Source organism: Neolamprologus multifasciatus, chromosome 7, assembly GCF_963576455.1.
Source record: "Neolamprologus multifasciatus chromosome 7, fNeoMul1.2, whole genome shotgun sequence".
NCBI classification, from domain to species: Eukaryota; Metazoa; Chordata; class Actinopteri; order Cichliformes; family Cichlidae; genus Neolamprologus; species Neolamprologus multifasciatus.
The window spans coordinates 35,744,790-35,769,447 of record NC_140445.1 but is presented as its reverse complement, the minus strand read 5'-3'; the positions used below and the strand labels follow the sequence as shown (position 1 = coordinate 35,769,447).

The 24,658-nt window shown below is 39.0% G+C and overlaps 1 protein-coding gene and 1 long non-coding RNA gene across 2 annotated transcripts in view; both read right to left on the bottom strand.

The window, feature by feature from the left end:
* rab27b (RAB27B, member RAS oncogene family) overlaps window positions 1-24,658 on the bottom strand; it is a 76,560-nt gene that overhangs the window by 37,825 nt on the left and 14,077 nt on the right. The window lies entirely within an intron of this gene.
* Window positions 1-24,658, bottom strand: part of LOC146514693 (uncharacterized) — a 332,360-nt gene that overhangs the window by 293,910 nt on the left and 13,792 nt on the right. Inside the window, exon 2 of the long non-coding RNA XR_014875058.1 lies at window positions 530-21,145. This is a non-coding gene — a long non-coding RNA (uncharacterized LOC146514693). The remainder of the gene's footprint in view (window positions 1-529; window positions 21,146-24,658) is intronic.

The window sequence follows — 24,658 nt, the reverse complement described above, 5'->3', positions numbered from 1 at the left end:
AGGAGTCATGCAGCTCATGTTGGTGACCTTTAGGTGACGTTAAAGGCCAGCTACCCACAACACCGACAGTTACCATGACAAAACAAGATCTATCATACACTCTGGGAGGGAACACAGAGCGTGGGACAGTGCTGTGTTGCATTAAACCATTAAACTCTGGTTTTAATGTTCCACTTGTTATACAGGGTGGGCCATTTATATGAATACACCGTAATAACATGGGAATGGTTGGTGATATTAAAGTCCTGTTTGTGGCACATCAGTATATCCTCAAGATGAGTGGTGACCATTGTGGCCATTTAGAAAAACAATAGTGTGCTTGGTTTCAACGTAACTTTATTCTTTCATGAGTTATTTACAAGTTTCTCTTTGTTCACAGCCATTGACATGTCGAAGAGGTTAACACGTGAGGAGCGGATCGAAATCGTGTTGATATCTGGTGAACGCAGTAACTGGGTCATTGCAGCAGATTCCAATGCAAGACACCCTACGACACCACCCATCTCACATGCTACAGTTAGCAAACTACTTGCTAAGTTTCGTGAAACTGGTTCAGTGTTGGATTTGCCAAAATGTGGACACAAGAAAACTGTCACTAATGAAGAAACATCAGTGGCTGTCCTAGCTTCATTCAGCAAGAGCCCACAGCATAGCACTCGCCGCATGTCACTGGAGAGTGGCATTAGTCAAACATCCCTTCGGCGGATATTAGCTACTCACAAATGGCACCTTTACAAACTCCAGCTACTGCAGCATCTCAACGAGGATGACCCAGATCGGCGCACAGAATTTGCAGAATGGGCAAAAAAAAAATTGGAACAGGACCCTCAGTTCACGCAGAAGATTTTGTTCAGTGATGAGGCAAACTTTCATGTGAATGGTGAAGTTAACAAACAAAACCACCGCTATTGGTCTGACACTAACCCACATTGGATGGATTCCTCCAAGACTGTTGGAACAACAAAAGTGATGGTTTGGTGTGGTATATGGGGTACAACGATAGTGGGTCCAGTCTTCATCAATGGAAACCTCAAGGCCACTGGATATTTGAAATTGCTACATGATGATATGTTTCCCTCTTTATGCACTGAAGCTGGCACGTTCCCTGAGTTTTTCCAGCAAGATGGTGCACCACCACATTATAGGTGCCAGGTCTGAGCATTCCTAGATGAACGGTTTCCTGGAAAGTGGATTGGTCGTCGTGGGCCAGTTGAATGGTCCCCAAGGTCTCACAATCTGACCCCCTTAGACTTTCATCTTTGGGGTCATCTGAAGGCAATTGTCTATGGTGTGAAGATACGAGATGTGCAGCACCTGAAACTATAGATACTGGATGCCTGTGCTGGCATTTCTCCTGTGGTGTTGTTATCAGTGTGTGAAGAGTGGGAGAAGAGGGTTGCATTGACAATCCAACACAATGGGCAGCACATTGAACACATTTTATAAGTGGTCAGAAACTTGTAAATAACTCATGAAAGAATAAAGTTACGTTGAAACCAAGCACACCATTGTTTTTCTTGTGACATGACCAATAAGTTTGATGTGTCACATGGCCCTCTTCCTATTGAAAAAACAAAAGTTGTATCCAAGATGGCCGACTTCTAAATGGCCACCATGGTCACCACCCATCTTGAGGAGTTTGCCCCCTCACATATACTAATGTGCCACAAACAGGACTTTAATATCACCAACCATTCCCATGTTATTACGATGTATCCATATAAATGGCCCACCCTGTAGATCATTTCAATCTAATCGTCAAAAGTCAGAATCTGTTATGAAATCCTATTCACTTCTGATTATCAGTTTCTTGCTCACGACTTTTAGGATTCAGTCCTTCAAATGCAGTAAATACTTGAAAACACTGGGACGCAGGAACAGCATCCACGATTTTAAATTAAGCGGGGACTCGGCAACTCAGCAATAACAGTTTGAACAAACATCGATGCAAAACTGTAACATGGTCAACGTGACCGATGTGTCCATTGTCACATTTGCGCAGTGGTCTGGTCAGGCAGTGTGTTAAAAAAAAAATAAATAAATAAATTGCTTTCTTTATGATAGACATTTAAGGCAAATATATACAAAATAAATTCATGTTATTTTTGTTTATCTGTATAAAGTCTGTTTCACTATGCACAACATCAGTTCCCTCACAGCTTCCTCAGTGCTTACTTCTTGTATTTTTTCCCTCTAAAACAGCAGTCCCCAACCTTTTTTGCGCCATGGACCCGTTTAATGTCAGACAACATTTTCATGGACCGGCCTGTTGGTGTTGCGGATAAATACAACAAAATAAAATGATACGACCAAGACAAAAACTGTGGGATTTTGTAAATATAATAATAAACACTAATTCACTGTGTAATTATGTAACTTTATTAGCAGCGTCTTTCTGAAATGCACCAACAACATTGAGAGTAACATCCTCCTCTCTGCCCCTTAATGCTCTCTGGTCGCTATGGTAACGTGTAAATATTTTTTTCAAAATAACACACACAACTACAACACCGGAAAAGACCCGGGGAAACCAAGTTAATGATAAAAACCCAGAAAACCATAAATTTCACACCCGAGCCTCAACTCTTGCGGACCGGGTGTTGGGGACCGCTGGTCTAACCAATAAAATACACACAAAAACAAAAAAACAAAAAACAACAACCCTACTGCCATACACAAACATCCAGGGGTGTTCAGAAGGGATGCTCATTTGCAAAGATGTCACAATTTTCCTTTTACATCTATTTTTCAACTAAGCCTAGAATACATGATGGTTATTCAGCATCAAAATATTTGCTGGGCATTTACACACTTTTGGTTTGCAGGCTGACTCATCTTTGTCTCATCTGCCCACAATACTTCAAGAAACTTCTTTTTTTGACAAATTACACCAAGGACAGTCTATTGTTATTGTGAAATTCTGTGCTTCACTTTCATAGTAAACTAATTCATCTCCACAACAACTGAGCAGACTCCATCTACAGAGGAAGGCCATGACTTCTGGCAAAAAGCTTCAGAGACCCAGCAAGCATCTACAGCGATGCAGATGCTGTACCGCTGTGTTTTGATAAAAACAGAGCTTAGTGTGAAGCATTTCCAACATCTTCTATTCTAAACTGTCAGTAGTGACTAAAAGAGGGTTGCACATACAAGATGCTACATATCTCAGAATGCTTTAGTGTCTCCCTGGAAGTCCAAGGAGAGGGGGTTCCACACATCTCTGTGTGCCCCATGAAAATGGTGAAAATGGTGAAAATGATGCACAGATGAATGCATGGATGGATTTTGTATTATTTAATAAGGTAGATGCTGCCTCCGCTCCAACTGGCAGAACAATGGCCTTATTATCAATAGCCTGCTTTGCTTTTTTTTTTTTTTCATATTTCATGCTGATACGAGTGCTGTATGAACAGTGACTAACAATTACATTACAAGGCACTCAAAAAGTAGTCTCACTCATATTGGAAGTCAATATGGCAGAAGTAGCAGGGGTGACATCACTTTATGTCATGTATAGTTCAGCCTTTTTATTCTTCTCCACATGATTTGTTTAATAAGAAAATGCACTGAAGCCAGACTGACACATAAAAGGCCACTGCACCAAACAATAGAGCCACCGAGACAAACTCTCACATCACTGAATCGGATTACTGGAGCACCAGTTTTACTTAATTCTGATTCTAAAGCTCAGAGTCCGATATATTGGTTGAGAGATGCAGAGTCTTTTTAACAGAGCATAATGCAGCAAGAAGATCCTGGGTTTGAATCCAAACTGGGCTAGGGGCTTCCTGTATGGAGTTTGCATGTCCTCTATGAGCCTGTGTGGGTTCTCTACAGATACCCCAGCTTCTTCCCACGCAATTGGTGATTCTAATTTGGTCGTACGTGTGAATGTGAGTATGGTGATTTGCCTGTCCCTATGTGTTAGATTGGCGTCAAAGTATAGCCATCTATAGCCAAATATAGCAGTTGTGGTCAGTGCATTTTACTGGATTTTTAGATCTTTACAATTGAACGTTGTTAGAAATAATGCTCAAAAGGAGACTAATAGAAAAATACTGTAGCATACTATAAATATGTAGAGCAGCTTTTTGTTTATATTTAATGTATAAAATGGATTAATTCCTACAGTATTAAAGAAAAATGCATTTATCAAGAATGATAAATTACTTTACAGAATGCCCTGTGCTACAACAGCTGTTTCTTACAGGTTATGTATACAACATGTTTTTAAGAATATTGACTCGTGGATCAATGTCAGAATTTAACTTTGGCCAAAAACAGCAACAAATGCTCTTACAGAGGATTTTAAAAATTAATTGGATGGTTCCAGATTTAATATGTGGTATTAAATTCTGTCTACAGACACGATGGGGAATAAACCCATATCCTTCCGCTAAATGTGAAAAGGTCAAACCAGGGAACCAGGTCAAAACCAATCTGCTAAGACTTTGACATGAAGCATAAAAAGGCTTCAAGACGAGGACAGCAATTCCCACAATTCCCAGTGGACCAGAAAGTAGCTCTTAAAAATTAATTGTCAATGTACTGGATGGCTCTCAGTGGTACGGAATAATGACACACAGCTTTCACCGAGATGTAAATGGGTTCACAGTACGCATCAAAGCTCACAGAAAAGGCGCACAAACAGCTAGCATCAGTTTAACAGGGTCCACTGGTCACAGAGCAGTAATTACTACTATCAATTCTGACAACAGAACGGTGAGGATACTGTGAGTCTGTGTGCATGTGTGTAACTATATTCCATAAAAGTCTGGCACAAAACAGACGCTGTCTCAAATATTACTGCAACCTGCAGCAGAAACCGTTCCCCAGGTCTTTATCTGTCCAATCAAATCTACCTCAAACATCTCTGTCAGGCGTGCAGCAGACCCTCTTTATGTCACCAACCAAAACCAAAGTTTGACTCTGCCCTCACATTTTCATGAGAAAATATAAAATATGCTCGTCCAACAGCAGGTTTTTAGGTTGTTTTTTTTTTTAAAAAAAAAAAAGGATTTTGAGCCCGTTTGTAGAAACAGCATGTGTAGAGCCTCTGGGTGGGGAGCTTCCCTGTAAAACAGATGACTGAAAACTCGGATGGTGTTGCTAGGAGACATGATGTCAACCTAGAACATGTCATAGGTCTACACTACAATACTGAAACAAGAACCCCCCCCATCTCCAAGTTCCACCTATATGGTTAGTTGCATATGTTTATGATTTAAGGAAATTTTCTCATTATATGACAGCAGCATTTTCACCAGTGCACAAATGTCCCAATTTAATTTTCATGACATGGACATAATGGTAAAAAGAAATCACAATATCAATAATTACTGAAAATGTGGCATAAAAATATATTTTACATTAATGTAAATTTGTAACAAGGTGAAAAAAAAAATAGCTGTATGAGCTAATATCTGATATCGAGCTAGTTAAAGGTGTTACACCACAAATAATATAGGATTGTCATATAAACTATTAAGTCAACTTTATTAATAAATAAAAATGCATATATCCATTTATTAATATTAACAAGGCTTTTAATGACAAACATTTAAGAAGGTCATCTTTACTGTGGAACCAGCTTCCAGTTTGGATTCGGGAGACAGACACTATCTCTACTTTTAAGATTAGGCTTAAAACTTTCCTTTTTGCTAAAGCATATAGTTAGGGCCGGACCAGGTGACCAGGACCAGTTATGCTGCAATAGGTGTAGGCTGCTGGGGGATTCCCATGATGCAGTATTTCCTTTTCAGTCACCTTTCTCACTCACAATGTGTTAATCGACCTCTCTGCATTGAATCACACTTGTTATTAATCTCCGTCTCTCTTCCACAGCATGTCTGTTATCCTGTGTTCCTTCTCTCACCCCAACCGGTCGCAGCAGATGGCCGCCCCTCCCTGAGACTGCTTCTGCTGGAGGTTTCTTCCATTTAAAAGGGTTTTTTTTATTTCCCACTGTTGCAAAGGTGCTTATTCATAGGTTGTCGTATGATTGTTGGGTTTTTCTCTGTATGTATTATTGTAGAGTCTACTTTACAATATAAAGCACCTTGAGGTGACTGTTGTTGTGATTTGGAGCTGTAAAAATAAAACTGAATTGAATTGAATATTACTATACTGAAATTTCTGTTGACCAACTGGTAAGTAGATGGAAAGGGGAAAACAATGGGTCAGTCATGCAGTCTCTATTACAGTCACATTAAAACACTGCAGGGATGTCCTCTCCTATTTAAAGATGTGAAATCAAGGAACAGACACTCAGCAAAACACAACAACCAAGTCATTATTACAAACTGAACCAATCTGACAGCTTGCGGGCGAAGGGTGCCCTGTTAAAAACACAAATTTTGCCCTCTTGCTAAAAAAACAAAAAACAAAAAAACCCCAAAATGGCAAAGTTAGTAGTGCAACCTGTTAGTAGTACAACTTGGATATGTGTAGACACTTTGGCAAGACATTTTGGTATTACATGAAATTAACTGTGTACCACTATGTGTTATTTTTCAACATGGAGAGTGATATGCTCTTGGGGTTCTGCCATGCTAGCGGGTTGGTTCCAGGTAGGACAATGTTGGTTTGCAAGTTCTCTCTACTTTAAGTCAAACTAACAGCCCTTTGAATGATTGCAAATAATTTGCATGACGTAGAAATAGTGGTCTTGTGATGTTTTCCAGATTCTGAAAATTTGGCTTGGACAAACATCTCAACCCATTTAGTTCATGTAAATATTACTTAGTGTATTTTAAATCTTAAAACCACCTCCCTATCTTACAGCCAGATCTATGATTGCACCACAGACCAGAAGAGCTGGATCTCTGAATGTACTCCTCTCTGCAGTTTGTTTTTGAGAGTCTTTAAGAAAGTTGAAGAAAAAAAAATCAACACAGCTGTTAGAAAATTATTCAAAAGTCGCAAGAACTTTTGCAAGACAAAATTGCCCCCACCCACCCTCATTTTGACATATATTTAAGAATGGGGAAAGACACTCATCTTGCATCTAACATGAGATGTTTTACATGAGACCAACATGCCAAGTCTGAACACAACACTTTCTCCCGAACTATGCACAACAGGCATTATTTGTTCAGACACGCTGGTAGAACTCACATGGTTGTTTTGCCAGCACAAAGGACACCATTGTAATGTGACTGCTAAACATCTTGACGTAATGTCAGGCTCTTGTAGAGTCAGCAGAAATAGCAATCACTAATGTAACGAGAATACCTTGCTCCTTCTTACATTAACGCTGCTGTGAACTGCCAATAAATTAATGGAAAAGTTTAGTTTAACGGTTTTCTGTGATGATAACATCAGCAATCGATGGTCCATTTACACTTTTTTATCAATTTAAACTCTTCATATTAACAGTGTTTTGCAGAGTTTCATTCCAAAACAAGACAAAAGCCATTTTGATGGATCCAAAAGTTCCCCAGTTAAATAGATAATACATGTGCACATTGATAATTCAATAAAAAGACTGGATATCTAAATCATTAAATATTCTGCATATGCCAGTCATAATCCTGACAAAACTATTTAAGGTTTATCAAAGTTTTCATGAAAAAAAAACAAAACTATAAATAGGAAAATAAAGTTTGTGTTAAAGAAAGATGAATGGAAAAATAAACTATTTTAATTGTATGCTTTTTAGATGTGACATTTCATTAATCTGTGTGACTCTAGCTCAGAATATAAGAAGCAGCTAACAGTCAGTCATGTTATTTGGTAATTTTATCAAACTTAGATGGCAGCACATGTACATCACGAGGCTTAGAGTCTGACCAGATGTGGTTGTTGAATTTAATCTAATCTAAAATAATCCAATGTTACAAATGTCAAACTATAGGCTCCCATTGGTTGGGCATAGTCTCTAAATGGGCCGTAGATGATCGGGGCAAATATAGATTTGATTTCAGGTGAACTGATTTTTAAAGGGAACAAAAACAAGTGATGCGTAATGTTATTATGCTAACCTTTATTTCACTAAAATTCACCACAAATTCTTAATCATTAATGGCATGAGACTGATAATAATAGCAAATAGCATTACATTGGGTGCAAACATGTTTTGGCTTTGAGGGTGGAGCTGGAGAGAAAAAGCTTGAGAAGCGCGGTGTCAAATGGAAACCGACTGTATACAACAGATGTCTTTTTCTGGATGTCAAAGGTGAAGGCAGAGCAAATTTGTCTTAAACCTGCATTCCTTCTAATGGCCAGCAGGTGGGAACTCATCTGAAGTCAGGTAGTAAAATTCTGACTTTAATACCTCAATAACACTTTGCTGATGATTTTTTAGGTCAAAATAGCTAAAGTATTATTTTCTAGTCATCTAGTGGTTATCCTAAAATCATAATAAACCATCTCAAGTTTATGAGGCAAGAGAGCACTGACAGGTGTCTGAGTTTTACGATTTATACTCCGCAGTGTCTCCACAGACTAAAGCAGGGATTTTAATGAGCCACTCACACCAGCAAATTTTCTTCCCACATTCTCCCACTGTTTGAATGGCATGCTCCCCCGAGGAGGCTTTGAGGTTGTAAAGGAGCTATTTAACAGACTTCTTACCCGTCAATTCAAACATGATTTGATTTTAAGAGAACGAGCACTGCTTCTGGTTGTGAAAAGTTGTGTCAGTGTGTAAGTGCCTTAAAACTTAAAGTTAAAGAGAAGTCAGATTCTATAGAAGTGTATAAGAAAATTAGCCTAATACTCACTCCATCGATTAACTCTATGAATACTTTGCTGGTAAGTTTGTCTCAAATGCTAGTCTTACATCTTATTAAATACAGCATGAGCTCCTTTTGTAAATTATGGTTCCATTGAGAGTGAAACAGACAAGACAGCAGATATGATTATTGGCATGGTTACCTTCTAAATGACTGTCACTCAGTTTCTCAGTCCAATCAATCCTTTGACTTGTCAGGTTTACAACGACCAAAATATTCAATTCAAAAGGTCCAAAAGGAGACATTCACAAACCAGCGTGAAACATCAGTTTGTAAACCCATCTTCTTTTCTATACGTTTGCTTTTTTACATATTTATTAAGCAGCAACCACAAGTCACTGGATGCAGGAGGTTGCTTGCTGTCAAGTAGGTGATCTTGGTTACAAACATTTGCGCAATGCAAACCAGAAACAGAGACCATAAAGTTTGTGTCTTAGCACTGAAACCAAAGAATTTTAAAACATTACTTTGAAGCTGATTAGGTTGCAGTATTCAGAATCAGAATCAGAATACTTTATTTATCCTGAAGGAAATTAGCATTTGGCTTGATGTTTAATTAGCAAGTGTCTGCAGTTGCAACAGCATCTTTCACACAAACAATGCAAACAAATGAGTCTGTAGACCTGCTAGACTTGGGCTTAAAGTGAACAGTTTATTATGCAGTACAAAACTCTGAAACTCTCTCGATTTCAGGTTATTTCCACATTTGCTGACAGACATGAGTCATTCAGAAAAACACTACAGGTTCTGGTTAGACACACAGTCTCGACTCTTTTTCTGGCAATTTCACAGCCAGTTGATGGTATCAGTTTTTGGAAAAAAAAAAAAAAAACCTCTTCTGCATTAATTAGCATCAATTCATCAGTCCAAAAAACCCTATGACCTTTTACTTAAGAAGGAAGTGGTTAAGAACAACAAAAAAGTAAGCAGTGCAGTTAAAAATGTATGAGCCTAGCCTCAAGCAGAGTGCTTGTATGTGTGTGTTGAACACTGTGGTGTTAGCATTTAGCAGTCAGAATGAAGAACAGATACAGAAGGAACAATTTAGGATTATATAAACCCAAGTGCTGCAGTCTACTTTGAGTTTTATTTGATTTCTTGAGGACTATGAAATGCCTTAAGCTGCTGTTGCTCTTGTGTGTGTCATGAAGTTATTTGCCAGTAGTTCTCTACTAATGGCGTGCATGTACATGAGAGGAAGAGGTGTTTAAGTCTGCCCGATAACACTAAAAGTCCCATCAGCTGAATTTCAGCAAGTCAAGAGCCCCAAATGAGGAGGAAATTTTTTATTTTATTTTTTTTAAATGCAGCCAAGGAGGAAAGAGAGATTACGGAGCCCCACAAGGGACATGGGAGAAAAAAAAATTACGATGAACTTTTGCGAGATCCCAAGTTTGTTTTGCGAGATCTCACAAAACAAACTCGGGATCTCGCAAAAGTTTAATTCCATCAATGGCGGCAGCTACTTAGTTGTAATATTACTCTTTCTGGGTCACAAAATAAACTTTTAAGATATTTTGAGGCGTGAATTTAGTTGTGTAAACGTCAAATATGTGCTCGGTATACAACACATTACATATTTGCAAAAGTGTTCCGACGTTTTCGGAGATCTGACACCCACCATCTCGAAGCTAACGGGAGGTCAAGCCTTTGTTTTGCGAGATCTCGCAAAAGTCCGTCTTAATTTTTTTTTTCTCCCGTAAGGCTCCGTAAGAGATGAATTAGTAGGACAAGACAAATAGGAGGGGGGAAAAAAGAGGAGAGGGAGAGGAAAGACCAGATGATGTAACAGGAGTGCTAATAGGGCAGGTGAGGAAAAGGCGAGGGAAAGGAAGAGAAGTTTAAAAAAAAAGGTAGAAAAAAGTGAGACAAAGCATAGGTTGTCTGAATGAAGAGGGAACAGAGGATTCACAGGAGAGAGAGAGAGAAAATACAAAATCAGCACAGGAAAGAAAAGTTCAAGAGCAGAAAGAGAGCCACAAAACTGAAATTGACAAAGAAGTGTACAAAAGAAACAAGTGAAAGAAAAGATGAGGGATGTGAAGGACAGAAAATGACAAAACCAGAATGAGCAGTATTGTGTCAAATATCACTTTCAAATCAAATTCATTCACTTATCCAGTTCAGGGTCACCTGGGGGCTGGAGTCAGCTGCCATAGAAGGAGATTGAGTATACCTGAGTGCATCACGTGGAAGATTTTTAAATATCAGCTCGAAATCATTTTTCTGGCCAGAGTCAGTCTACTTCTGAAAATCGATTCTAAAGTTACATCACAATAAATCAAGACTGGAGTCTAGGACTGGGCGATATATCAAGTTTTTAAATATATCGATATATTTCTATACGAGATAAGAGATGTGACAATATCGTTTATATCAATATAGTCTATGTTACGTTATAATTATACTTGTGGAACCGCAAGTTTGTCTCTCTTTCGTCCACTTTTGTCTCTACGCAATGTTACTCCGCCTCGCCTCTCTCCACTGTTGCCAACTTAGCGACTTTGTCGCTATATTTAGCGAGTTTTCCCCCTTAGCGACTTCTTTTTCTAAAAAGCGACTAGATGTCGATGTTCACACCTATGCGTCCAAACTGCAAATGAAATGCGAATGAGCGAAGCCACTGCTCCCGCACTGACTGTAACGCAGTCAGTTCTTCTTTTACTCTTATGCTGTTTTGTGGATCACAAGGTTTAAAACTACTTATAAACACACTCACACACAAAGTAACTCCACCAGAGTGCCTATTTTGGGTCACTTTTGCCAGTCCAAGCCCAGGTAAAGGAGCAGGGTTGGAATTGTGACATAAAAAAAACAACAACAAAAGAAAAACAATAATTGCTAAAAGAAATTTAATTTGTAGTTCTAAATAAACTCTAAATGTATTTAGGATGTTTTTTACTCACTTTGTGTCTCTTCCACGATGTTATTTCTCTCTCCAACAACGTAGATTACAATTCCATTAGCATGACCAATTATGCAAATTAGGCAATGACATCATCAATGACTTCTTGGACAACCAATAGCGATTTTCCTTACTGAGGAGTTGGCAACACGGCCTCTCTCCTTCACTGAACACAACTCCCCCTCCCGCATCGCATCACCTGCAGGTACTGACAAGATGGACACGGCAGCTATCAAAGAGGAGCTGGTCGGTAAAAAGAAAACATTTTGAGATTACTATTTTAGTGCTGCAGCGTTACTCTCATTAAAATGACGTTAATGCCATAACTGTATTAACGCGGCAAATCTCCGTTAACGAGTTACCGCGGATTGCCCCAAGCGTGGGGCTGCACGACGTCAACGCGTTAGCGCTGCGGTTAGCATTAGCGGTTACCTTGTTAACGCCGTGCAGCTAGCACTACTAGTATTTTCGCCATTTACAACAGCACCATAAAGTGCAAAATGAAGAGTGCGTGAAACTGTGTGCTGTATCCCAGACAGCGAAGTCTCCCAGCCTCCTGCCCCGAAACAAACTACCTTACAAAAGTCATATACCATATTTTTCGGACTATAACCTTACACTAAAATCCTTTCATTTTCTCAAAAATCGACAGTGTGCCTTCTGTATGAATTCTGGTTGTGCTTACTGATCACAAACCGCTTTTATGTGGTGCACAGCGCTCAGCAATCTGTCAAAAATGCTTTAGTACGACTTTGGTAAACTACGAAGCCGCACCGCTTGATGGATTGTTGGAGCATTACGGCTACCGTAGTCTGGAGCCTCGCAGAGTGATACGTACTGCGCTTCAACATAATATTACCATATTGTGTGCGTATAAGGACCACAAATGGCACCTGTAAGAGACACGGTTACGAAGCAGATTTCAAACTCCAGGCTGTCAATCACGCAGTAAAACTTGGGAACAGAGCAGCTGCGAAATCTGTCTGTCTTTGTTATTATGCTCAGCGTCTTTTAATTTACATTTTGACTGCACAATTGTGAGCGTTTTGTTATGCACAAAAACAACATTGTTTTATTTTATTTATGGAGAATTATTATTTAATAAATGCTGATAATTTATTTCTGAGTAATTTTTTTCATGCACAAAAGTCCCAAGATTTGGGACACAGCTTTGACTAAGAACTCTCTTTTTGTTCTTACTTTATGGCTTTAAAAAAAATATCGAGATATATATCGTATATCGCCATCCAGCTAAAGAATATCAGGATGTGAATTTTAGGCCATATCGCCCAGCCCTACTAGAGTCTGATATTAGAATGGAACTAGTTCAAGGTGGCCTGATCCATGTTTACGTAGACCTTTTAAATTTAAATTCATGAACTATACTAGACTAGGTTTTCAGGACTCACCGTTCAAAATAATCCTCATTTGCTTTACACTGGGTCTTGGTTCACCCTCAGTCCAAAATATTCCATTTTAGCTACTTTTCTATTAAGTTCATCCACCCATTCTGATTGGCTGCCCCACGCAAGCAGAAGTTTTGAATGGCAGGTGGGTGGGGCTACTGTGCGCCTAGGATAAAAAGAGTAAAAGCACAAATATACTTTGATATTCACAAAAGGTGATCCGTCCATACTAGAGAATGAATAAACTCCTACTAGAATCCACTCCATATGACCTCAGCAAAAAATATAATGCTCCTACATTCCACAGAGGGGAATGAATCTGACTGCACTTCTCAGATTTCTGTATGTGAATCTTAGTTCACGTAACAGTGGACACTGAGTATTTAATGAATGTACGACAATGAAGGTAGGAGTGGAAAACACATTAAAGAAAGAGACTTTGTTAATGTGGAACGTTAATAAATAGGAACCTGGAAGAGGAACATGAGCATTAGCTGCTACACACAGCCATTCGTTTGGAGCTGGACATCCTAAGCCAGCCTTTGTAAACGCTATCCAACTACAGTCAGAAGAACGCAGGAAAATAAATAAATAATTTGGAAGCACTAATTATGGCTAATAAAAACCATAAATCCTTCCCAAAGATACAACATGGAAAAGACAGAGGGCCGAAACCTCTTCTTCATCCTGAGTGAGCCAGAGAGAGCGCAGTAGGAGGGATGGCAGCAACAGATGTAGCATCGTGATCAGTAACTCTTTGCACTTGGAAGCAACTCCACTCCTCTCCTCCTCCTCTTCCTCCTCCTCATTTTCTCTCCTTTCTTCACCTTTTCTCTCCTTCCTCTCCTTCTGCCTCCGTCACCAGGCAACTAGCCTTTTCTCCCTCCCTCGGTTTTATGTCTTTCTCGCTCATCGTTTTCACTCCCCATGCCGTGGAGTAATGCTCCACACAGTCTACGTACGATATACACTCAGAGCAGGTTGTTGGTTTGTGCTCATTAAGATTCCACAAAACAAAAAAGGACACCGAGGATCTCTTTTATGCCATCATTTTATTTATTTCTGTAAAAGATCAGTAATTTCCCTTTTCAGACGTAGCACGCAGTCCAAGGGGTGTAGCTCATTGTCATCTGTTCATTAGTAGATCACTATATTTTGAAGAAAAAATAAACAAAGGAAAAAGATCAAGTGACTTTTCCACCAGTAAACACTGCATCAGCTAATCTAGCTGAGCCCAGACTAAAAATATGGAGCATAAAATGAGCAGGAAATATCTCCATTGTGTTTAATTTCCATGTTTTTAATTAATTAATTTTTTAACTCACTTGTTTATTCTTTTAATTAAAAAACTATAAAGTATTAAATTGTACCAGAGATTTAGGTGATTATTACACCTCTAATGGTGATGATATCAGATGAACAATGACGGCAGAGCACAGCTATGTGTGCTACACCAGCTTTTTTGGTGTATATATGGTGTGATGAAGAGCTGAAAGACTTTCAGCTCAGAAGATTGATTGATTTTTATTGATTTTACTGATAGTGGGAACCTGGTCAAAATCATTCTTGTTTATCTTATAGTGGATTTTTAGTGCAGCCATACATTCTCCATCTGAAACAAGCCATTTTAGCTTTTCTCCAATTAAACCAGCTTTCTTTACATGGGTTGAACTCTGTAAACAGTCAGTAGATCAGAGTGGACAATTCATTTTCCCCCCGAGGGGCCCAGAGAAACTGGTGCCGTTGTGGAAGGCTGCACCAACACGCTTTTAAAGAGATCAAAATGGTCCTCAGCAGAATTGGGTGGTTGTAGCTCAGGAGGTAGAGCGGGTCATCTACTAATCTGAGGGCTGTTAGTTTAATCCCTGGCTGCTCCAGTCTGCATGTCAAATATCACTGGGGAAGATACTAACCCCAAGCTGTTTTCTGATGCATCAAGTGTGAATGTTAAATAGAAAACTGAGGAAGAAAAGTGTTTTTATGAATAAGTATATGCAATCTAAGCACAATATAAGAACCAGTCCATTTATGATTGGGGCCCTCAACATCAGTCCCACTTTCTCATATAGCCCCTTTGCAAAATTAATTGTTCACTCCCGTTAGGGCGTGTGGTGTCGGAAAAAAATGCATAATATTTTTCTACAGTTTATTTTTTGTTCTAGCTTTGGAGACCCTTTTCACAAAAGATATATTTTGACAACAGAGTATAAAATAATGAAACTAGAATTTAGGGTTGCTGTCCCCACAGTGCAGTCAACCTACGGAGAAGACTTTCTGTCCTTTATTTCTCTGGCTCCTAGGATCCCGCCATGGCTTACCTGGGACACCTGCAGAGAAAAGAGGCCTATTGCTGCTGCAGTTTGTTGCAAATTGGTGTTACGACGTAAATTAGTGAAAAATCCAAGAAAATTATCATGTTTCATGAACCTTTCTGACATTTTTCTGTCATTTTTTTTTTGTTTGCTACTATGACAATAATATATGTAGGTAACCAGTCAAAAGTAATTTGACTGGATATTGAGAGGTTGTTTGATTTTTCCTAATGTCTCGTAACAAATTCATGCGTCACCCTCTTCATTTCTTCTACCTCATCTCTCTCCTTCTGCCCCGATTCGTTTCATCGCCTCTTTTGTCTTTGAACCACATTCACTCTGAGTCCCCCCCCCCCCAAAGTCTCTGTGGTTTCACAGTATCCAAACAAACACTGTTTTCTCTTGAAGTCGTCCCTACAATGAGCTGTGGAGAGCCTTCAAACACATCAAGCAAACTCATCTCTGAATAGCAGGGAGTAATAATTTTTTTAAAGCCCTTACAACTTTGAAAAGGATAAGAAATCGGCTATGCTTGATCTCAAATAACCTTTACTCGAAAGTTCTTCTTCATAGTCAGGCTTTTACTTAGAATTGAGTCAACTAAATATCTCATGCAATCTTTTGCAAGTAGCTTATCATTTTATTTAACTGTAAGGCAGGACACAGCAAGGATTTTACAAGTACTGCAGTAACCTGAAGGTACTTAGTAACATAACTTACAAGTAGTTGAGGGGTAGGGGAGGGTTTTGATTATCGATTTATCGATTAAAATCTAGCTTGGTTACCGTGATATCGATTCATTAAAATCCTGAATCAAGTTTTTAATATAAATTTATTTTCCCCAAAACGCCAGAATCTCAGGTTAAACCTCACAAAATTTCAACAACCACCAAACAGCTAAAACAGTAAATGAGAGCAGGAACACAGATTCTGCACAAAGACGTAAACACAAAGTGTGGACCCGCCGACGGATCAGAATCAGTGAGATGTCGCCTTTCTCAGCCGACGCACGGACACAGTCAAGGCTGAAAGCCGACAGCTCGCTGATTCCGATGTTTCGGCGGGTCCGCGCTTTGTGTTTACATCCTTTTTGCGCTGATTCTGAAGCTGTTAGTTTGATCTCTCTCCAAACAATATTGACCGAACCAGCAGCAAAAGAAGCAGCAAACTACGCTTCACATAAACATCGTCATGAATTCCCTCTTACTTTTGCTGTTTTGCTTCCACCACAATAAATTAAAAAAACAAAACAAACAAAAACCAAGGGAAACACATATACATATATATACATACATACATACATACATACATACATACATACATACAAGTAAATAATGTAGTGATGTTGGCAAGCTACTCATTACCCATCCTAATATTTCAGTCCGCATCCTCTGAAGAAAATATAATGTTAATAATTTAAATAAACTGTCTGCCACCATCATGGGAGTGATTGAAAACAACTTTAATAACTTTCAAACCTTAACGAAAAGGAGCCTATGTATGGTAACGTGACATCCCCAATTGCAAGATGTTGAACAAGCATTTAAACCCCCAAGAACCAAATATAATAGCATCTACCCACTCCACAGGAAAAGATCTACTTAGAAAACCTGGACGCCACAGGACATCTCCTACCCTCCTCTGTCCTTTAACCATTCAGCGTTCCTGTGGCTGCACAGTATTAGGCAAGTGGTTTAATCTTATAGTTTATTGGTATATATAATTTATATCAGCTGAAACATTGCTTGAAATTTGCCCCGAATAGTGACTATTCGAAAAAAAAAAATCTTAAATTCTTAGCCATTCCCACTCCAAATACAAACATCTCATTGTTCTTCCTGACAGAAAACAAATTCTAGTGGGAAAATACTCAATCTTGGCACAAATATACTATTAAACTGGCTTCTATGTCTTTGCAGAGGTGCAAAGTAATGTTTGGCAATTTGCAGGTCGTAGCGCCCCAATTTTAACCACAAAGTGATGAAGTAGGAGGTGAAACAGAACTACTCAAGTTGAAATGAAGAACGCTACATGCCGCCTGACAGCAGGAATGCTACATCAGGCTCCAGATTCATTAAATTATTGATAAGAACCAATTGCTGTGGCAGGATATTGCTGTATTTGCATACAACCTCAATTTTTCTTAGATTATGATTAATATATTGTTGTTTACACTTAGAGTGAAATAATTATTATAGCAGAAGGCTAAGTGAAGTGTGCTGTTCATATTTAACTACATATCTACTATTTATTATGGCTAAGACTCAGTGATATGACTGAATCATTACCATGATCTTAAAGACAATTTTCTGATATATAGCACCATGAAAGAAACACAGTAAGCAATTATGCTTCACAGATTTATTTCTTGCAAGCTTGCAGGGAGGTCATGTGATTCATAACCACAGCAGCTTGCACTTAAGCTTGGAAGAATACAAACTTGCAGTAAGCACAGATGTCCCAGCAAGCAAACACACACACACTGTGATATTTCTGTGAATACCCTACATCCACTGCTGCGGGTTACATTTATTATTAATAAGCTTCAATTAGTTTGTAATCTGCTTCTTCCTTTTCCAGCAAAGATTCAGGCTGCTTAGCTGTCAAATACAGACTCCGAAAACATTGAAGAATAAATAAAATTAAGCATAAAACATTTAAAACATTGTGATGTATCAGAATGTGAATATCATGTCTGCCAAAGGTTCACAAAAAACAAAGTGATGTTTTGTTTTTGTTCTTATTCTAAACCAAGAGCAATTTTCCATCTAGAACCAGCACCACATTGCACTGATCCATCAGGATGACTTGCTTCCCAGCTTATCAGTTCCTTTCATAAATGCTGGTATGTTTTTCTAACAAGTTTTTTGCACACCTGAGTTACCTACATGCTTTTTTCTACTCCATTTATGAACTTCGTTCTGACTCAAAGATGGTTGGCTTGAGGGTGAAAATTTGTGTAGACCTACTTTTTTTCTACATTTAAAGCTGAATAGGAATTACTAGTGAAACTGATAAAGAAAGAAACCTAAAGAGAATTGATACTAGCACTGGTATGAAAAAAAGTCCTGTTTAAGGTAGCCTTAAATTAAATGTATATTAATTATTTTAGTTTATTAGCCAGTAGGTTAGCCAAACATCCAAATTTTGCTTTTGTGGATAGTTGAATCAAACTATATTTATGTGCATGCTTCATGTCAAGGGGTTTGTCTTTCAGCATTGATCTTATCCCTTATCACAGGAAACTAAAGCTGACCTGCTGTTCAAACAGCACATCCACCGACAAAAGGTGCAAACAGAATTAAGCATTAATGTGACGTAGGCCACACTGGGACATGAATTATGGTTAATAACGTACACATAAAATAATGAATGTTTTAGCTACAAACTAACCATTTTGAGACTTTTTTTTTTGGTAAAACATGTTAGCCTAACAGCAGGTTACAAATGACCATATTAGCCAACTTGGTGGTTTCTTTGGATGATTCGCTTTGATGCAACTGCCTTCTGATTGGATGCCACTCGCAACAAAACATTACAGTCTAAGGTATGTGTGGCTTTTGTGTTCATGGCCCGAGCCGTGATGGACATTTAACGTTGTACAAATGTTGTTGTCACTTATGAGGACTAAAAATTCAGATTTCATAAAACAGAAGCTTCAGCAGGCCATATTTACAGTCTCTCCTAGAGCAAATAATTTTCTGGAAAAATGTCTCATAAATTCCAGCTAGTGTTTAAGACATTAACAAGTAGGCTGTAATAGGCAAGGTGACAGTGTGAAAGGTGAAGATTTAACTAGCACCTTGTTTGGTTTTTTTTTTAAAAACTACATCATTTATTCTGGTGCTAGTATGCATGAAGCAAAAACAACAGGTAGCAATGAATTTAATTTCTTCTTCATAAGCTTGGTTTGTTGACTAATGAGAAGGAAAATCAGCTCCAGTTAAAATTTCAAGGCAATTCTTGGACGATTTAGACATTTTACATTCTACACTCATTTTTAATCATTTTCTGGCTCAATTTAGCTGTGTCATTAAAGAAAGATTAATCCAAATTTTCAGAAGTGTCCTACTGAAGTGCCAAAACTGACATCTTTTCCTCCCACACAGTCACAAGGGGGGAAAGACAGAGGGAGAGAGAGAAGAAAAAAATTGAAAGAAAAAAAGATGGCACCCAATCACAAAATGTCAAAGCAGTAGAGTTTAATAAAGAACCATTCTGCAGGCCTGACTTCTGCCTGTAAACGTGGAGAGAGCAAGGAGGCAATATATTAAAAAACACAAGTGCAGAAAAATCAAAATGTCAAGGTTTCCCCCAAAACAAGAGGACATTAAAAATGCCTTCTAGGCCTTCTGCTTCCAGGTGCCCACATCGCTGAGTCAAAGTCTGTTTGGTGCAAAGACTAAAGGAAAAAAAATCCCTACCTGCCAAGCATGCTATAGGAAGAAAAAGGAAAAAAACACTTACAGCCTGCAAATACAAGGGGAGGAAGCCCTTGTTTGACAGACAGGCGTGTATAGGAAGAAGAACAGAAAAGAGAAAGGCGGAGGAGGGTTGTCAGAGGATAATTTAGCCTCAGACTTTCGAGCAGCAAATCAACACAGTCTATCACATGAAAGGCATAAAGAAGCAAAACAAATGAAAGAGACAAAGAAAAGTGGAGATGAGCATCCTTGGCAGTGCCACATTTCTCCTTTCTTTATGGTTTATTAATTCATGGTCAGTTGATCTACAAAAAAGAAAAGAAAAGAAAAGAAAAAAAAAAAAAGGACCTCAGCTCTCTGGCTCCCTTGTTGATTATGAAGCTTTCATCTTCTAATAAGTATTAAATAATGTTCACATGTACAGTGATTATTATGAAACATAAAAAGCTGCTCTGAATATAAAACATGGACATGGGCTCTTTCTGAAGACTGAGCAAATTCACTCTAATGGCCAGCAGGAGGCGACTCCTTGGCTACATCCCTAGGTGCACAGGTATTTTGGCAAACCTAGCCTTTTCTATGCATTTTGGCTTTCGTCCACACATAAACAGCTTTTTGGATGACTCAAAACTGAGCTTCTGGAAGAACTCCTTCAAAAGTGTAGACTTTAGAAAAAAACATGTTTTTGCATTTACATGCAGACAACATCAAAGGTGTTCTAGCAAAAGTCACGGGTGTTCATCTTTATCTTCAATTCACGTCAGACTGTGTGCCATATAATTGTTTGTTGCACTACATTTCTTCAAGGTTAGGCTTAGGCTGTGTCCAATTTCAGGGTCTGCACGCTTGAAGTAAGCACACTACGCGTACTACGTACAGCGCGTACTATAAGTACGAGAAGTGCGGAAGTGAGAGGCTTGTGAAATGGGACGGTCTAGCCTTCATCGCGCTGTTCAGGTTGCCTAGCAACCATGACACTAACCACGAGAAATGTTTCATACAGCATTGTGTGACAGAAATGAAGGAGAAAAAAATGTTTTGGTGGCCATTCATTTTTGTCATGACATCACTTTGATTAGTTGAGTATCTGAGGTTGAGACCACGGGACTGTAAAACATGATAGTTGGACTTCATTTCTGTACTGAACAGTCATTTCAAGATTAGTTAGTAAATAACAATTAGCTAATGTTGTTCATGAGACTAAAATCATCTCACTGTGGTAATGTAAATATAATATGGCCAATATTATAGTATTGTCAGATTATTATGATTGAGATATCTCTCTATATCTCTCTACATACATACATTAGTGTTCTTTGTTATTAAACATCCACACATAAATAAGTGACATCATATTCTGTCACTTGGTGTTCGCTCACTCTGTGGTATAGTATCGCTTCCTGTTCCTGCTCAAACACAGTGGTGTTTCTGAGTAGCTTATTTGCTTAGCAGTTTAATTAACAACTTTTAAATACATTCTTTTTTCACAGTATAATCTTCACGTGCTTCATCCGAAGCACACTTTCTGTGTACTCACTACCTAATTTATAGTATTCACTCACTGTCTCTGTACTGTTTCGCTAGCTTAGCTCGTAGCCGACCCGTTAGCACCATGGCTACTTCACCTGTCCCTTCTGCACTTTCTTGCTCATTGTGTCAGATGTTTAGTTACTCCTCGGCCTCCTTTAGCAGTAATGATATCTGTAACAAATGTAGCATATTTGCAGCTCTGGAGGCCAGGATTACTGAATTGGAGACTCGGCTTTGCACCCTGCTCTCACCCTTAGCTAGCCAGGCCCCTGTAGCTGGTGCAGCCGAAGATAGCGTAGGCCCCGCTAGCTGTTCCCCGGCAGACCCCAAGCAGCTGGGGAAAGGCTGGGTAACGGTGAGGAGGAAGCGTAGTCCTAAACAGAAGCCCCAGGTACACCACCAACCCGTTCATGTGTCTAACCGTTTTTCCCCACTCGGTGACACACCCGCCGGGGGTCAAACTCTGGTAATTGGTGATTCTGTTCTCAGACATGTGAAGCTAGAGACACCGGCAACCATAGTCAATTGTCTTCCAGGGGCCAGAGCAGGCGACATTGAAGGAAATTTAAAACTGCTGGCTAAGGGTAAACGTAAATTCAATAAAATCATAATTCACGTCGGCAGTAATGACACCCGGTTACGCCAATCGGAGGTCACTAAAATCAATATTGAATCGGTGTGTAACTTTGCCAAAACAATGTCGGACTCTGTAGTTTTCTCTGGTCCCCTCCCCAATCAGACCAGGAGTGACATGTTTAGCCGCATGTTCTCCTTAAATTGCTGGCTGTCTGAGTGGTGTCCCAGAAACGATGTGGGCTTCATAGATAATTGGCAAACCTTCTGGAGGAAACCTGGTCTTGTTAGGAGAGATGGCATCCATCCCACTTTGGATGGAGCAGCTCTCATTTCTAGAAATATCGACAAATTTATTAAACCCCTCAAAACATGACTATCCAGAGTTGGGACCAGGAAGCAGAGTTGCAGTCTTACACGCCTCTCTGCAGCTTCTCTCCTCCTGCTACCCCCCCAAAAACCCATCTCCATAGAGACTGTGTCTGCTTCCAAAAAGACAAAAAACAAACTAAAAACCAGCAACAAACAACTTAAACAATCACAAAGAAAGAACAATACAGTATCCACATCTGAACCAAAGAGTAAAACAGTGAAATGTGGATTATTAAATATTAGGTCTCTCTCCTCCAAGTCTCTGTTAGTACATGACTTAATAATTGATCAACAAATTGATTTACTCTGCCTTACAGAAACCTGGTTGCAGCAGGATGATTATGTTAGTTTAAATGAATCAACACCCCCGAGTCATTCTAACTACCAGAAATCTCGAAGCACAGGTCGAGGGGGCGGTGTGGCAGCAATTTTTCACACCAGTCTATTAATTAATGAAAGACCAAGACAGACTTTTAATTCATTTGAAAGCCTGATGCTTAACATTGTCCACCCCAGCTGTGAAACTCAGAAACCAGTCTTACTTGTTATCATCTATCGTCCACCTGGGCCTTACACAGAGTTTCTGTCTGATTTCTCAGACTTTATATCTAATTTAGTTCTGAGCTCAGATAAAATAATTATTGTGGGTGATTTTAACATCCATGTAGATGCTAAAAATGACAGCCTCAACATGGCATTTAATCTGTTGTTAGACTCAATTGGTTTCTCTCAAAATGTAAAAGAACCCACCCACCACTTTAATCACACTCTAGATCTTGTTTTAACATATGGCATAGAAACTGAACATTTAACAGTGTTTCCTGAAAACCCTCTCCTGTCTGATCATTTCTTGATAACATTTACATTTACAATAATTGATTACGCAGCAGTGGAGAGTGGACTTTATCAAAGTAGATGTCTTTCTGAAAGCGCTGTAACTAAGTTTAAGAATATAATCCAGCCACTGTTATCATCGTCAATACCCTGTACCAACACAGAGCAGAGCAGCTATCTGAACGCTACCCCAACAGAGGTCGATTATCTTGTTAATAATTTCACCTCCTCACTACGTACGACTCTGGATACTGTAGCTCCAGTGAAAACTAAGGTCTCTAATCAGAAGTACCTGACCCCGTGGTATAATTCTCAAACACGTACCCTAAAGCAGATGACTCGTAATCTGGAGAGGAAATGGCGTGTCACAAATTTAGAGGATCATCATTTAGCCTGGAGAAATAGTTTGTTGCTTTATAAGAAAGCCCTCCGCAAAGCCAGAACAGCTTACTACTCATCACTGATTGAAGAAAATAAGAACAACCCCAGGTTTCTCTTCAGCACTGTAGCCAGGCTGACAAAAAGTCAGAGCTCTTTTGAGCCAACCATCCCTTTAACGTTAACTAGTGATGACTTCATGAACTTCTTCACAAATAAAATTTTTATCATTAGAGAAAAAATTACCAATAATCATCCCACAGATGTAATATTATCTACAGCTACTCTTAGTTCCATTGATGTTAAGTTAGACTCTTTTTTTTCCAATCGATCTTTCTGAGTTAACTTCAATAATTACTTCCTCCAAACCATCAACGTGTCTTTTAGACCCCATTCCTACAAAACTGCTCAAAGAAGTCCTGCCATTGATTAATTCTTCGATCTTATATATGATCAACCTATCTCTAATAATCGGCTATGTACCACAGGCCTTCAAGGTGCCTGCAGTTAAACCTTTACTCAAAAAGCCATCTCTAGACCCAGCAGTCTTAGCTAATTATAGGCCAATCTCCAACCTTCCTTTCATATCAAAAATCCTTGAAAGAGTAGTTGTCAAACAGCTAACAGATCATCTGCAGAGGAATGGTTTATTTGAAGAGTTTCAGTCAGGTTTCAGAGTTCATCACAGCACAGAAACAGCTTTATTGAAGGTTACAAATGATCTTCTTATGGCCTCTGACAGTGGACTCATCTCTGTGCTTGTCCTTCTTGACCTTAGTGCAGCATTCGATACTGTTGACCATAATATTCTATTAGAGCGATTAGAACATGCTGTAGGTATTACAGGTATTGCACTGCAGTGGTTTGTATCATATCTATCTAATAGACTCCAATTTGTGCATGTAAATGGAGAGTCCTCTTCACACACTGAGGTTAATTATGGAGTTCCACAGGGTTCGGTGCTAGGACCAATTCTGTTTACATTATACATGCTTCCCCTAGGCAGCATCATTAGAAGACATAGCATACATTTTCACTGCTATGCAGATGACACCCAGCTCTATCTGTCCATGAAGCCAGATAACACACACCAATTAGTTAAACTGCAGGAATGTCTTAAAGACATAAAGACTTGGATGGTCACTAACTTTCTGCTTCTTAACTCAGATAAAACTGAGGTCATTGTACT